This window comes from Periplaneta americana, chromosome 16, assembly GCF_040183065.1.
Source record: "Periplaneta americana isolate PAMFEO1 chromosome 16, P.americana_PAMFEO1_priV1, whole genome shotgun sequence".
Classification (NCBI taxonomy): domain Eukaryota; kingdom Metazoa; phylum Arthropoda; class Insecta; order Blattodea; family Blattidae; genus Periplaneta; species Periplaneta americana.
In genome coordinates this window covers 110037749-110050484 of record NC_091132.1, presented here as the reverse complement: position 1 = coordinate 110050484, position 12736 = coordinate 110037749, and positions in this window count along the sequence as shown.

Below are 12736 nucleotides of genomic sequence, written 5' to 3'. Positions count from 1 at the left end.
ATTTTCTCTGTTGCGACTCATGTCGATAAAGCAATTTTTTTAATAGTAAAGTTATTTATTTTACGACGCTTTATCAACTGCAATAGTTACCTAGTGTCTGAGTGAAATTAAAGTGATAATGCCAGCGAAAGGAGTCCAGAGTCAGCACCGGAAGTCCCCCAGTATATTTTGCTCTTAATGGGTTGAGGGAAAACCCCGGATAAACCCTCAAACCAGTTAACTTACCCCAACTAGGAATCGAACCCATGCTGGCTCGTTTCATGGTCGGATATCGATGGCTAAGGTGTGATACCTCGTTAGGGTTACTATCCGTCCGGCAAAAGGATATGTCCTCTTTTTTTTTATCATTTTATCCTGTCTGGCAGGCATTTAAAAAAAATTGAAATGTCCGGCATTTCGCATTTCTACTAGAATTAATATAAATATTGATTAATGTGCGATATTATGCATAGAATATCTAAAAAAAAAAAAAAAAAATGGTGAAAACCTATGAAACAATTTAACTGCTTTCAATGGTTGAAGCTAAAGCATATAAAAAAATAAAATATGGTGACCTATTGACATACATTGAATTCTTACACTCTAAAAATGTCACTATTCTTAATTCTAAGCCATTTTATCAATTTTATTCTGCATTGTACAAAGATATGCCAATCAAGTTAATTTGGACAAAGATTTAACTTTAGATAAACAATGCACAGAGGGCCAGATATGAAATCTGACAGGAAAAAATTATAATGAAGTCACAAATGCATCTGATAGGCATTATATTAACTAATATGTTATTACAAATTAATATATACATATTTATGGCTAGATAGGGGTAAAATTAATACCGGCACGTAACTTTTTGTTTCTTCAATTATGATTTCTTAAAGAATAGCCTAGCTATAAAATTACTTTATCTACCACAATGTCTTAAAATAAAACTGGCATGTCCAAAGTTTGTGTAAAGTTCTAACAGTCATAGTCATAATCATTATCACCACGATCTTCATCGTTGTTGCAGCTGTCTGTGTTGCTGTCATTTTCTCCTTTGTCACGGCATTTGCTCATTCCTTGCGACCTTTCCAGAATTTTTGGTTCACTTAATAATTGAACTGCTAAGGGCAAAGATTTTTGTCTTTTCTGTAATAAAGGAGAAGCATTTGAGATCACAGGATCAGAACTTAATAAAAGAAAGTTCAACACATCTCTAATGTTGTCTTGTCACGATGTTTTTCGTGCATGTCCTTCTCTATGTCTCCTAATTTGTTTGTTTCCAGCTTCTTGAGTTTCTTCGGAGAGCATTCCAATTGGTAATATTGCAGAGCCCTGTGTATAAGCACTTTGTGCACATTGACTGGCATAAAGTACCACAGGTAAAATTTGAAATATAAATCTCTTGTTTTAAAAGCAAATGTATCAAATTTCTCTACATCAACTGAAAAACCACTCGATATTGTGCGCAGAATAACAAAGAAGTGTCTGATTAATTGTTCGTCGATTCCTGTAAGTGATGCAGATTTAACTGGCTCACTGAACAGTATTGCCGTCATTAGAGTTTCCAACACTTCCAGGCTTTGGTTGGTCAACAATCACTCCCATTTCAGTACGAAAGCTTTCTATTATCTCCTGTTTTCTTAAAGATACTTCTTTTTCTTCTAGTTTTCTCACCAGCCACTTTTTTATGACAAGTCGATAAGCAATGTGTAAAAGGCATTCAAAAAACCTGACCCAGGCATGCAAAGGAGAAAGTCCAAATCCATAGTGGCTGCAGTCCTATGTTTCTGTCCTACAACGAATGTTCATTGTTTTGGGGGTAACGCCACAGATGTAGCACTTTTGCGCTGAAGTTTCTGTCACAGAATTGCACATTTTACCGTCAACCATTGTGAATACTAGTTAGGTTTACCATGAGAAGAAATTCTATAGAAGGACATGAAATCTAAAATAAGAGGACATTGCTGAAAAAAGGACTTTTTAAAAATTGGTGTGAACAAAATTAATGATAAAAACAATGGCTCACCTTAGTTTTCCTCCAGAAACTCCTTGAATTAGTGATGGCAAAGGGACTTTGATCTTATCAAGTTCACAGTTTTTACTATCACTTTCATGACGGCCTCCGTAATTGCAGATTTAGCACAATGTGCCTTTCTGTGCAGTGCACAATTTTGAAATTATCAGGAGAGATTCCCATACCTGCCTGAAATTCCCTTATTCTGCCTATAAAACCAGTTGTTTTCCTATCATTGCAGGTGCACCATCGGTCACAATACCAACAAGTTTCTTCCAATTTAGTTGGAATTTGCATTCAATATTCAATAGTGCTTCAAATATATCTTCCCCGCAGGTTTTATTTTTAAGGGGGTACAAGATCCAAAAATTGAATCAATGGCCCTAATAAACACAGCTAACTGAGCTGTGTCACTTCTGCCCGTTCTTTCAGCCAAAGCCAGAGAAAACCATAAACAGTTTTGAAACTTTTCAGAAAGCTATTCCTCAATGTCAGTAGCCATTCCTACTACTCCGTTGACAAACTTACTGCCATGAACGAATGTAACTGATGGGAACAAATATCTTGTGCAGCTAAAGGCTGTCTGATGTATCTTGTCTCACTGTGAAAAGAGAGAGAAAGGAGATATATCTTACTTCGTCTGTGTTGTTATGGCGATGGGGGAGTGGAGCGGTGCCGTCCATCCATCCAGTGGTGGAAGGGACTAATTGATACATTCTGTAGCACAAAATAAAATAACAAAACATCTCTCTTCGTACTGTGTAGTTCCGTCACTGAGCTTGTCTTTCAAGAAACTGAGTTCCGACAGCCTGTACAATAACAAGGTTTTGAAAGGAATCCTGAAAATTTACATCCCTCCTATAATCTCCACCCTCATTTGAAGGGACTTGGTTTTATTGCTACTGAGACAAGATAAACCTTACCAGGTATAATATGACACATTCTTTGATGAATGACCTTAGTGTTTTAGAAATGTGCTTCGAGATAGTGAAACCAATCCTCATTATTTTCTCAATTTGTTTTTCAGACGGGGTTTCATTTAGTCTATGTTTATAGTTGCTTTAGGCATATTTTGCTGGCTACCGGGGCTACCGGCGGTAGCCCAATGAAATTACAAAAGAAAAAGTTTATAATATAACATAATGTAATAATTTTGTATTATTAGTTTTACCATAGTAATTAAAATTAAAGTAATTGTTAGATATATTTTGTGTAATAATAGGGTCAGCGGTAGCCCAAACCCTTTAACCAGTATACGCCACTGATTTCCTCCAGTTTCTTCTTCCGTTTCTGTACCTTGTAAAAAAAAAAGAAGTTAATAGCTCAATATTAAAGCATACATTGTTACTAGTGATGGTTACAAACACTGGAAAACAATAATTTATTATGTCTGAAAGTACATGCTTCCCATAGTTTGCATGATGAGATTTGTTAAAATGTCTTTTAACATTAAAGTGAGAAACATAGTTGAATTGCATCGAGCTGATCAAACATCTGATTTTATTGTTATCAACAGAAAAATAGTCCTCCTCCCAATCACTATGAAGCATGCGACGTCGGTTTGAAGACCTCATATTGCTACCTCTGCCAGTGACAGTGTATAGGTACGTATTGCGATGTCTTTGCATTGCTTTGGGACGCCCGGCCTTCGAGCATTATGGACTCACAATATCGCATCCCTGTTCTAGAAGATAAATGACATGAACATGTATATATTTTCCCAGAATTTTTATAACCTCATACAGCACTTATTTTAAAACTATATTTTAACAATAAAATGTCCATGTGTTTTTTAGGCTTTTGGATGTTTCGTGCTCTGAAACTTAACATTTCAGAATTACATACAGATTGAAGCATCATGGCAGAGGTTGTACTCTGTTGAACTCGTTACATCTGGCTACTTCAAACTGAGTACTCAAGTATGTTGGAAATGTTAAGTTCCAGGACACAAGTCTATATATAATACATGTTCGTGTTTCTGAAACAACCACAAACGTGCAAATTACAAAGGAAACCATAGGCATCTATTTAAAATCTTTATTGAAACATAGTGTATATAAAAATAAACATGTTCAGGTACATTTGATGTGAACACATGTGCTTAAACAAGATAGTGACATGCCAAAAACTGTTCTGACATATAATCTCACACACATACAAATTAAGGTATGTATACATGTTATAAAAAATAATTTCTTACCATGATTTGCGAATATTAAAAACCCTTGAAATATTATGAAAATCAGTTATTACTTTTAAATGTAGTAAATTGCCCGAAAATATAAACAATATAAAAATACAGATACTTTAACTTATAAATGAGGTGTAATATTAGTACACGATTAATTCAAGCTGTAGACAACTGTGACATGTTCCCTACATGAAATTATTCAAGAGTCAAGATACTCTTTGAAATTGCTGACAGTTTGTTAAAGTATTTACATAAGAAACAGCACCGTTATGTTCATAAAAGAAAAGAGTTCTGTTAACACGATTCACATTAAAACTGAAATATGACCTACAGTTATTATCATCCTCCCTTCATCACAGTACTGCCATCTATCTGCAATGTGCGGAACCGAATCACACAAGTGAAGTGGGCAGGCATTGGATACACACGTCATATCCTCCTTTCAAGGCCCTGTACAGCACTTTAGAGTGTAGAGAAAATTCCTGCATAATATTCTTTATTTCCTAAGTAACTGGCCACTTCAGTTCTTCAGTATGAGATCATGATAAAAAAAAAAGTACTTCTCTTTATACAATCATAAAAGCACAAATCAGTAGGATTTACATTCAGTAAGGAAAATGCCCAACTTAGAATGCAATTCATACTGCATACTCTGTGTCTGATACTCGAAAGTTCACTAATTTTCTGAACTTCTCCTAAAACCATCACAGGAGAGACTTCGTGTTCTATGGATTTCGGTCTAGCAGAATATTTTACATTTTTTCCCTGAGTGTGAGTGAGGAAGTACACACAAAGTTCCAAAAGTGCAAAATGCAAAAATTTTAAATGCTCACTACATGGAAACTGTAGGAGCTATGTTAATGATTTATTTACAATTAGAGGACAGATGTCGCTTTTTAACAATATGTAAACTGGTTCGACTAAAAGTGTAAGGGGCAAGGGGAAGCACAGTGAAAATGGGTCTTTAGTGACCTTGTCATGATGCTGCGATATGAGTCAGAGCAGATTACATCACTGTGACTTGAGATATGTAAGCAAGCAATACCTCATTCTATCAATGCTATCAGTGGATAAAAATACAATTTATTTGAGCGTTAAATTACGAGAGCCAGTTTGTGAGGATTTCAAACATGCCCAAGAAATTCGGAGTAAAATACCATCGCAACTGACAAGATGCTGAGGGTATTCGAAAAAGGCCACATATCAGAAGTCGAATGAAAACAAGAGTACAGGACCCAGTTGAAGGCCACACGCAAGACACTTCTATCATTAGTAGAAAAGTTTTCCGGGCTATGAGGCCGTGGTCTGTTGGTTGTGAGACCAAACGTTTCGTTCACTGCTGCGGTGAACATCTTCAGTGGTGTCTATTGCTGGTGCGGCTGGTTCTACTGCGTGTGCCGCACATGCAGTAGAACCAGCCGCACCAGCAATAGACACCACTGAAGATGTTCACCGCAGCAGTGAACGAAACGTTTGGTCTCACAACCAACAGACCACGGCCTCATAGCCCGGAAAACTTTTCTACTATTGACGCCGGCCATGAAAGCCTACACTTCTATCATTGCCCATTACTTGCAGTCAAGAATCCATTCCACCTATATCTGTAGAAATTGTGAAATAATTCCATAATCTACAATACACTGTCTTTCAAAATCATGAGGACGAAATCCAGTCAAAAATTCGTTTACAGGTAGGTACTGTAAGGAAAGCTTAAATACAAAACTTTGCTGCCAATATGAACCATAAAACACAAAATAACTTCCAAAAATAATGAAAAATCTGCATCTGCATAGTCTCTTGCATATAGGTATGCACCAGTACTTCATGAACCTTCACTTCTCATCAGCTAGACACGTCATTTTTATCACAATTCATAGTGTTCTGCCTAAGGGCAGGTCTTTCACTGTAAATCCAGCATTCTACAGTCTTTCCTATTTTCTGCCTTCCTCTTCACAATGTATTACTGTTGACAAACAGTATAACACACAGTTCAAGTAGATACTGACCTCGTTAAATTGTGACTTATGTGGAGCACAGCTAGCTTATAATGAATCCATTGTAACATTATAACTAGGTTATTCCAGCATATATACTGTACACAATATTTCAAACCAAAAAGCTGCCATGCTCACTAGTTGCTTCAAGTCAGTAACATCATACCACTCCTCTAAACTCTACATAAAGAAGCAAATGAAGGGACAATACCTCATGAGTTTAGAATCAAAGAAGACAACCAAGCCCTGGAAGACTTCCTTACAGAGCACACCTGACTGGCCAAGACAAGAAGCTGTTGCGAAGTTCCGGCTCCTTCAAGCAAGCTCTGTAATCTGGATGAAGATATGGACTTGATACGTTGCCCGGCTTTTCGCAAAATATTGGGAAGCCAGAATCAGATGGACAATTGATGACTTTTTGTTAATGTTCCATGCCATTAGAGAAATAAATAAATATTTCAAACCAATTATTTGCGTTTTACAGTCTGTCTGATTGACTAAATCTTTTAGGCTACTTGTTATTTTACAATATTTATCCATGTACAGACTTTCAAAAGAGGCTTCGATTTGATGTGGAAAGTTCCTTGTCAGGGCGTTGGCAAATTTTCTACTGTATTCACAGTACCATTGAACAAGACCAAATCAAGTGTATTGAAACACATTATTACTTCAATGAATAAAGATGCGGAAAAAAGAGAAGCAATAACCCACACAAGATTGGCTTATTAAAAACTTGCACAAACTATCATGACATTTTGATATTTACTACCAATAACTGTACAGAATGTAATGGATAAATAAGAATAATTTTTCTTGAGATTGCATTTAAAAACTTTAAAATGTGAATAATATATGTTAAGATTATTCCAAAACATAAGTATTGACGAAAAAACGTAATAAATATTCGAGCTATGCTCCAAAAGCTTTATCTTTCATCAGTAGCGGCTCGTGAAGACTCTTAGGCGGAGCCACCCTTATAAATATCTTGACATTTGTTTGTGTTTAATAGTAGAATAAAGATTTTCTATAGAGGAGAAACATCGAAACTTTACTTGGCTTGTTCGTTAATAACAGTCAATATATTTGGAACTGTTGGTACCAAAAGATGTTTTTGAGACAGGTTATACAGCAATAACGGAGGCTCAACCTCTACTCTCCCTTCCGCATAATAGAAACAGGACGGGGTGGTTTCCTAATAGGGTCTGGTTAATAAGGGTACAGCTAAGGCGTAGAGATCTACGCCTCGAGTCGCTGCTAACATTTTCTGGCTCTGAGTTTAAAAAACTCTCCCAGAGAAGAGAAAAGAAACAATGTCTGACAATCCATTCTTGAGGTTACGTGTCTGCTCTCTCATTAATTTTACGGTAGGTCATAGGCCTAATTGGCATTTTAGGGTAACATTGCGATGATAAGATGGAGTTGTTTAGTTATTCGTTGACACAATTGGTATCCCTGGACTCCCATAAAGTGAAAGTTTTTTAAATCTCTGTCAGGGACGGGAAAATAACACAATGGAAATTCTAACGTGCGAATTAGTTTTGGCTTGTCCTTCGTAATACGAGTATCAGTACTGTATGCGGTTGTGAACTTGTGATTGCGAGAACTGTTTGTGAGTGTTTATTTGAGAACAATGAATTGTGTGTGTAGTTTATGGGGGAAAAGTTTGGACCATGAAACTAGATTAAAAGTGAAGGAACTTGGCATGCCTCAGGCTGATCTTAAAATTGTTCAAGAACAAAAACAGTGCAAATCACGAGGGGGTTATACCCGTAGTTTTAATAGAGCATTGTATAATGCACTGAGTGGGTCTGTGGATGTGAAATGAAAAATGCATTCTTTTGCTTCACGTGCCTTGTCACAAATTCTAATGACAGCCATTGGACTGAGACTGGAATTACAGACTTAAAAAAATGTTCATGCAAAAGTAAAGAAACATAATTCAAGTGAAAAACACTTAAATAGTTTCATTGAATTTTCGATACTAGGAAAGGTAGACATTAGGTGTCAGCTAGATAGTGCTTACGGCTAAAGTGTAAAAAAAAATACAATGAAAATGTATCTAAGAACCGGTACATACTAGGAAAACTGATAGATTGCATTAAGTTCTGTGGTAAGTTTGAGTTCGCCTTAAGGGGGCATGACAAAACTGAAAATTCCAACAATCCTGGAATTTTTCGTGGGCTGGTTAGTCCGATGTCAGAAGTAGATAGTGTTCTGAAGCAGCACATAGAAAGAACAGAAAATTGTATGTTCTTGGGTTTCAAAATGAATTACTAGATTCAATTTACGAGATTTGTCTTAATACGATTAGAACTGAATTATCACAGACTGATTATATCGCAATCGATGTTGATGAAACTATTGACAGCGCAACTCTGTCACAGATGGTTTTCATAGTTCGATATGAATTATTGGGGAGTATAAATGAAAGATTCATTAGTTTCGTCCAGCCAAAAAATAATAGTGCGAAAGGTGTAAGTGAAGCCATTTTCAGTGAGCTAGAAAAAATGAAAATAAATGAGATGCCTGAAAAGCTCATTTCTCAGAGTTATGATGGATGTCCAGTCATGAGCAGGAAAAATGGTGGGGTTCAAATGAAGGTCAGAGAAAGATATGAAAGTGCCCATTTTATTCTCTGCTATGCGCATCAGTTAAATTTAATTGTTGAACGCTGCGTAACTGGGAATAAGCAAATGCGAATTTTCTTTAGTAACCTGGAAGGAGTCTCTTCCTTTTTTTTTTCACTCTCCTAAACATGCCGCTGTATTTGACGAGGTTGTAAAGAAACGCATTCACAGTTGCCCTCAATTGTTCAGGTGAAATTTCAAATCATAGTGCGTGACTACGGTACATAAATATAAACTGGAAATTGTGGAGTGCCTGGATAAAATCATTGATGACGAAAGCAATGACTGCAAGACACTGAATAAGGCCATGGGAAAAAGAGTTTTCTAAAAGACGATAATTTCCTATTTTGGTTAGGTTTGTTTAATAAAGTTATGCCTCTTTGTGAAATTTTGTTGAATGAACTTCAGCAAAAACGGATCGATTCTGTAAAAGCAATGAAGTATGTATCTGACTTTGTGTCATCTGTTCAGCAAGTCAGATCTTCACTTGATATATATAGACAACTGCTGGGAAGGGGAACAACCATGTGCTAAACGGTCTCGTTTTATGGACTCTTGGAGGATGTGTGTAAAAGAAGTCTTTGATATAATCACGACTCAAATCAATGATCATTTTCTATTTAGTGATCATCTGTCGGTGGCAAAGTTGTTTGAGCTATCATTATTTTCAAGACATCACATTGCTTTCCCTGATAATGAACTGAAAATAGCTCTTGGTTTGTTTAATTTGAACCCTAAAGAAATGTGTCATGAACTGAATGTGATATATGGCCGAACAGATTTTGTAAAATCATCCGGTGCATTAACTTTATTGAATTGTCTTTATGACAACAATTTGGTGAATGCTTTTCCCAAGAGCGTTAAATTCTTTAACATCATAGTGAGCACACTGATGGGCACCAGACAGGCAGAACAGTGCTTCTCTACTCTAAACGAGTGAAAACTTTCACACGAAAGACAATGAAAGAAGGCCGCCTTTCTGCACTTGCAATGTGTTCCATCGAAAAAAAGCTTCTGGAATAGCCAAACTTCAATGAACTAGTCACTGACCACTTTGCTGTACAGAAAGAGAGAAGGTCCGATTTCGTTTACAAGCAAATGAATTAGGTAAGTCAAGTGCCCGTTAGATATATTATAACAACTTATTGTTAAAAATTTCCAGTTACAGAAATACACGAATAAACAAATAAAAAATAAATAAACAAATATTCATGCTCGAGATCCTGAAAATTTGCCATTTCAGCCTAGAGCCTTCCTCAATTTTAAAACCAAGAGCAGCGACTGCCTTTCATAGAGTTCATTCACACTTGTTTATCTGATGACATTTTTATTTTCTACTTCTGAAAATCTCCTGCCTTAGCATATCATATTTCCTAAAGTAAACATTGTATCCATATAATGGGATAACATTAAAAACACTAAAATAAAAAAAGAAATTAAAAAAAGAAAACCCTAAAATAAAAATAAAATAATAAAATAACTATCTCAAATATGAGATCAGTAGAATCTCCTCAGAAGTATATTCCTCATTACTGGGTTTTCGGTATAATATATGACATCTATTTATGATAGTACATGTTAAAACTTTAGTGCATTTTCCTGTTTATAATGTTTAGAATCTTTTGGTCCCCATAAAAAAGTGTTCAGTGCCATTTTAATGCATGGGAAAACGTGGCAGCTGCTAGGAGTTTTAGATTATAAAGGGGACTCATAATAATAATAATAATAATAATAATAATAATAATAATAATATAATTATAGGGTAAAATCAAATACCTATAGCAAATTTTTGAGCAAAACATTATTCGGTCAAAAGTATTGTTGCTGCCTACTTCGACAATACTGTACTAGCATCTTTGTAGCTGAGTCTCAGCCAGCTAGAGTGCCTCTGTATAAACCAGGAATGCTAAGCTTGGCAAGTGTGCAACAATTAATTTCTCTCGCATGTTTTTTTTTTTTCTCTGAACTTACAAACCATGACATAATAATGCAGCCATTCAAATCATTTATATTTCAATAACAATTTTTATATATTATATTATACCAAAGATTACATATTCCTTTATTAATTTAATATATCGGATATTGTTATATAATTATATAATTTAATAAATGTTATTTAAAAATTATTACAACAACGGAATTTCACCAAACCAACATATTCATCGAACTTTCCAAAGTAAGTGATCGTGTCAGTGAGTCTACTAATTATTAAATTATATTTTCTGTTTTAGCACTTCTCCCTGTTAACTTATCATTAGTAATGAGGTGTTTTTAAAGTGGTTGTGCTAAGTGAAAGAAAGCTAAAGAATGAGAAGAAAGTATTAAGAAAATTCCGAAACTTCAAAGTAAAGCTTATGTACATTTTTCAGAGATTTGGGTTTCTGGAAAATCTGCATTGTAGGGCAGTTCAGAAATATCAAAGTACTGTGAAAATCTTATAAATTTTTATAATGGATATCTTATTCAGCAGAGCTGATATCTGAGTGCCACCACTTCGCTGTATATCTAAAAGTTAATATGAAATCTTTGCAAGAATATGCTGGACATGATCAAGATTATAATGATGCTAATATTCATGACCTATGCAGTTACATGAAAAAATTAGAATATTTTGTCATCATTCTCCAATATGGAAACTGCTATGAGAATTTTTATGACACTGTCTGTAACCAATGCATCTCGAGAACGTTCATTTTCCAAGCTAAAATTAATAATAGATGGATTAAGAAATCGCACAATCATGCTTAAATAATTTAAGTCTGATGAGTACTGAAATGAAATTTGGCAGAGATAGATTTTGAAGACACAATTCACAAGTTTGTCTCCTCAAAGTGCCGAAAAATTTCCTTCCTAGAGACTAGTATATGTGGGAACGAGTGTTAATAAATCTGTGACTGAATGAAGTTCGTCCCTGTGTTCAAAAACAAAGAGGAGATTATTATTATTATTATTATTATTATTATTATTATTATTATTTATCATTATTATTATTTATTATTATTATTATTTTTATCATTATTATTTATTATTATTATTATTATTAATCATTATTTATATTATTAATATTATTATTTATCATTATTATTACTATTATTATTATTATTAATATTATTATTTATCATTATTATTACTAATATTATTAGTATCATTATTTATCATCATTATTATTATTACTATTATTATTATTATTATTTATCATTATTATTATTATTATTATTATTACTATTATTATTATTATTATTATTATTATCATTATCTACATTTCTTTTTCACTCAGGGACCCAATTATTATTTTCTCTGCGACCTATATTCATACCTGAATGTTTCAACGATATTCCACTGTATACAATACAGAGTGATTCAAAAGTTCCGATTCATTTTTATGAAAATGAAGTGTAATGTTTTGCTTTTACAGGTAATATAAACCATGCTTAGTAAATAAGAGAGAATAGCCATAGTTTGTAGACGGTTGAAAGGGTTAACCTATCCTCAGATCCTGGCAGTGTTTTTTGCCGAAATTTCACAAATAGAGCAAATATCAGGCTCTTGATGAACAAATTTCTCAGAATGGGATCCGTACTGGATATAAGATGTTCAGGAATACCAGTGAAATCGGCAGGAACTATTCGCAGCATTCAGAACGCAATTGAATGTAGCCCTCAAGCCTCAACATGCATGGAAGTTTGCCTCATCACTAAACAAGATGTTATTCATCAAGTACTCATGTTCCACAGCCACAGGGAGATTGTAACACATGGCCTTCATCCTCAAGCGCATGCAGCAACGTTTATTAAGCTTAAAGTGTTGGATTCTCCATTGGGATACACCAAGCTCTCTGCTAAGTCTGCGTGTCTGTATGCTGCCCACAGTTTCTGCCGATGTTCATCCAGTACAACTACTGTTTTCAGAATTTCATCAAGATCCT